This window comes from Halyomorpha halys, unplaced genomic scaffold (assembly GCF_000696795.3).
Source record: "Halyomorpha halys isolate HHAL.00 unplaced genomic scaffold, Hhal_1.1 Scaffold680.1, whole genome shotgun sequence".
Classification (NCBI taxonomy): Eukaryota; Metazoa; Arthropoda; class Insecta; order Hemiptera; family Pentatomidae; genus Halyomorpha; species Halyomorpha halys.
Genome location: NW_027111055.1, coordinates 69,787 through 74,301, shown reverse-complemented (window position 1 = coordinate 74,301; position 4,515 = coordinate 69,787). Strand labels below are relative to the sequence as shown.

At 38.3% G+C, this 4,515-nt stretch overlaps 1 long non-coding RNA gene across 1 annotated transcript; it reads right to left on the bottom strand.

Moving 5' to 3' along the window:
• Positions 1-2,932: 2,932 nt before the first annotated feature.
• On the bottom strand, positions 2,933-3,454 carry LOC106685318 (uncharacterized). Its single transcript, XR_001343829.2, has 2 exons — positions 3,332-3,454; positions 2,933-3,036 (listed from the first exon to the last, which is right to left on the bottom strand). It is a non-coding gene; the product is annotated as an uncharacterized lncRNA (long non-coding RNA).
• Between the last annotated feature and the right edge of the window lie 1,061 nt (positions 3,455-4,515).

The following is a 4,515-nucleotide window of genomic DNA, read 5'->3' as shown; positions in this document are numbered from 1 at the left end:
TTTGTCTTATTCTGTTCTTCTTTTCACCTTCTCACTTATTTGCTGTTCATTGTCGTATCAAACAAGCATTTAAAGATGACATTGGCTGCAGGGCAAGCAAATGCTCTCAAATGGATGAAAATTCGCACAGCAACCTCACAGAACCTGAGAAAGCAATTTCAGATTTAGAAAGGTTCCAAGGAGAAATAGGAGAGTTGAACTATTTTCTCAAAGGAGGCAGCAGACTTAAGGCAAGAATAGAAGCGAAGGCAACAGAAGAGAGGTAAGAAATCCTCGACAGCCTGGTGACCAGATTACAGATAAGATGAGAGAAACAATGAATGTCAAGGAGGCCAATGGCAGAATGGGGTTCCTGGCTACGATCCTCAAGGTACAGTAGGCCAAAGAGATGGGTAGAAAGGTAGGTCTACCGAGTGAGTGATCTTTCGTCGAGTGCGCTCAAGACATGATTCAAGCACAAGAGTAGATGAATCCACAATGGAAATAGAAGAAACTGGGTGGACGAGAGTTAAAATCGGCTCAAGGACTAATCCAGTTCCATGAAGAAGAAATGAATACCGGTATAATGGGAAGGAAAGAGTTACAATCACCAAAAGGAGGCAGATAAAACCAAGAAGAAGCGGTCTGCCTAAAATAGAGATAGCAGGAGTGAGGTGCCTGGTTGACATCAGAAGTTTTAACACCATCATGTGCCAAGAAGCCCAACAAAAGCTGTGTAGTGGAGAGAGGACACGCCAGATTCAGCTATCTCAATGTAAATTAATCACTCTGGGTGGCCCTTGTGAGGTAACAGGGAGGTGGAGATAGGGTTGACCAGGTAGGGATTTAGTAGGGAGAACATGCTGGTACATATTGTAGGGAGTGTGCTGAGGGAATACAAAGTGATTGCGTGGTGTGACCTACTAGGTAAGGTGGGTGCTTGGGTAAAGAATAGCAAGGGAAAATGAAGAGTTAAGTTGGGGGTAAAATGTACAAATTTCATTGACAGAGAAAAACCGAGGGTTTTTTCCATGTTGGTTGGAGCAATCAATCAGGCTGAGGACTGGAGAGAGAGGCTTAGGAGGCTTTTTTAAAGAATACATGCTTGGGGAAACCGGGAAGATGGCCCATGAGATAACATTAAGATAAGGTTATATATGTGTGTAGCAAGAGGGAGCAAGCAGTACGATCACAACTCACCAGAGCGCTGCACCTTGAGCCTCACCGAAGCTCTCAAATTTACTAATTACTTAATTTTGTAAAAAACACATTGTCATTTTTATATATTATTAATGTCTGTACCTAATACTTAACAATGTCAATAGAATGATTAATAAACGAAACCAAAACAATGCACGGGCCTATCTCAAGCAGACATGTACCGACCGCTTCTCCGTCACAGCCGCATGGACTAGGCCTATAAATAAGGGACTCTAAATCCCCAATTGGATCTTAGATCCACATCCTTACCTGGGTCTAGTCATGGCACTGGTGCCGTACACACTGCTTGAGTTAGTGAAGTTCATTGCCAATCTATACTCGCCAAAGTTGTTTTTCTGTATGTTCACCTAAGATGATGGCCTATCTCCTCTACTTCTCTCCAGCAATCTTAGTCCGTCCGCTTCATCTCGGCAACTAAGATTGTAACCTAGTCCTTAACGGTTACACTGGTCCGTCCGCTTCATCTCGGCAACTAAGATTGTAACCTAGTCCTTAACGGTTACACTGGTCAGTCCGCTTCATCTCGGCAACCAGTGTAACTTCCCATCTCTCCCCGGCTCTAGTTCGTCCGCTTCATCTCGGCAACTAGAGCTGCACCTAGCCTTATCAGCTTACTGGTCCGTCCGCTTCATCTCGGCAACTAGAGCTGCACCTAGCCTTATCAGCTTACTGGTCCGTCCGCTTCATCTCGGCAACTAGAGCTACACCTAGCCTTATCAGCTTACTGGTCCGTCCGCTTCATCTCGGCAACTAGAGCTACACCTAGCCTTATCAGCTTACTGATCCGTCCGCTTCATCTCGGCAACTAGTAAGCTGGATCCTATCTTGACAGTTCTAGTCCGTCCGCTTCATCACGGCAACTAGAACTGTTAATCTACCTCAGACTCTCTTACCTCGCCTCCTCTACCTGCGTCAGTGCCCAGGGCTCATCCTCGGGCAAAGCCGTTCCTAACTTATAATGAATACGCCTTGTCGTGGGGCTTCTGTGAAGTGTATATCAGGCCGGAGAACCGCCTAAGACCAGACAACCCCGACATGTGAAAGAGAAGAGATACCTATAGGACCAGGAGAGTCTGGGCACAGCCACAGGATGTGCTGACCAGAAGAAGATTAAATGGGGTGAGCTGTCAGCAAATAAACAAAAACTTATTTATTTGAGCCGACATTGCGAACTGAATTTCGGCCACTCATCAAGGATACTCCAGCAGAGTATGCTCTAAACTCTGATAGAGCATTCCTGATGAAGGCCTGAAATTCATGTCGAAATGCTGGCACAAATAAATAAGTTTTTGTTTATTTGCTGACCACACCCCCCGACTATCTTCTCCTCATAATAATCTACGGTCAACTAATAACACCTCATTAGGAACTTACATATTTGACCTCCTGAACTACATTTCTGTTGTTGTTTTAAAACATGAAAGCATGAACTTAGTAGTATTTACGTGAATTCAGGACACAACCTTAACTAAAAAGGATCCATTGGTGATTTGTCAATCTCTTAAACCAGAGGAAATTGACAGCTTCCATCCAATTAAACCAGTAACAATAGAAATATAGTTTTGGAGGACTAATACATAAGCATCCTTCATTTAATATATGGGCCACAAACAAAATATAATTTAAAAGAAGTAAACACTGTATGAAAACTCAAATTAGAATATAAAATAAAGTTTAAAGAACATGCAGAAAATATTGATATTTTGAAATTAAAAGAATTTAGCATACTTACCATTTGAAAAATAAACTAGAACTTCATAACACTTCTTCATTCATTTTGATAAATCTTCGGTAAAGTCAGTTAAAGACCTGAATAATCCAGTATGATTCTCTTACCTTTGAAGAAAAACAAACAATTATATAATTCTACTCTTATTTTACTTTAACTCATTCTAAATGTTTGTAAAGATATAAATAGGTATTATTCTTATCTAAACCATTACAAAATAATCTTGTAGAATCACTTACTCAATACACATCTGTATATGTAAATAATCTTTAATACAAACACATTATACGTATAAAATATTAAATAAGAAAAAAAAAACACTTTGTACAAATAGTTCCTTTAAAAGGAGAAATAATTCTCAAATACAAACTCATAAAAAAATAAAATCAGATTTATTCTTACATAAAAATATAAAATCTAATAATTTTGCTATGAACACTATACCAGTTTTATCACAATTTAATTATTAAAACATAATACATAAAAATCCAAGATTCATATCAATGAAAAATGCTTATAATGGCGGGTAAACAAATATAATAGCAGTTACCATACGATACGTTCACTTATACCAGATATTAATTATATGCCAAAGAGAATTTATTTTGAAAAGCCTTCATATGATATTTTAAGGTGCTGCTACACATTTGCCTAGGGCAAATTCCACGCATACAACGAAAGCCTGAGGATGAGTTATTTAAATGGGTTAATTAATCTAGGACGAATTATTTAAATGGTCGGCCGCGATTTGTAGGCACAAAAATTTTAGATTTTTGGAAAGTGGAAAACGTGTAGTTATGGCTTTAAATAATCGGACTCAAATAATTATATAATAGGTTATTTTTAGGACATATAAAATATGATTTATTGATTTCATTAGTGGAATGAAAGAAGATTGGGATTTCATAATTATTTGGGATTCAACCTCGTCAAAAATTACAACTTGGTCATTTATATTTTTTCGATATCCCTATAGCCGGATTCACACGCTTGGGACTTCCCTCAAATCTAAATATCTGGAAATGCTCGATAAACATCGAGTTCCACACGCTTGTGTGTCTCACGATTATGTCTTGAATGGATGGACGATTTTTTTTGCATTGTTTTTACCAAAGCCGTTGAAGCAGTTGTAGACCCGTGTTGAAATTTTACCAGACCTCCTCTCCAATCCCCGCAAAATGGCCAGTAGATTGACTATTTCCTCATGTATGCAAATTTTATTTATACCTTTGCATTCTCACCGATTTTTTTTTTGTATATTACGTACCAGCCACTAAGGACCACGCGAATATCATTGGGTCCGGCTTCTTTGGGGTATTGATTTTCTTTCTTACCATCGCAGTTTCATGAGAGTTTTTTGTGTTGTTACTTACATCTATATTAGTATTTGTGAATATGATGTTTGTTTATTTAAACAAATTTCGTTAAAAATATTCGTTAAAGACAGTTAAAGACAACATTATATTTGAAGTTGGATTTTTCTATCATAATATATGTGATAACCCTGAAAACGTGAGAATTTCCCAAGTTTTTTTTAAAAGTATGGCGGGCTTTTTTTTAGTTTCGAACTATGTTTTATGTCGAAA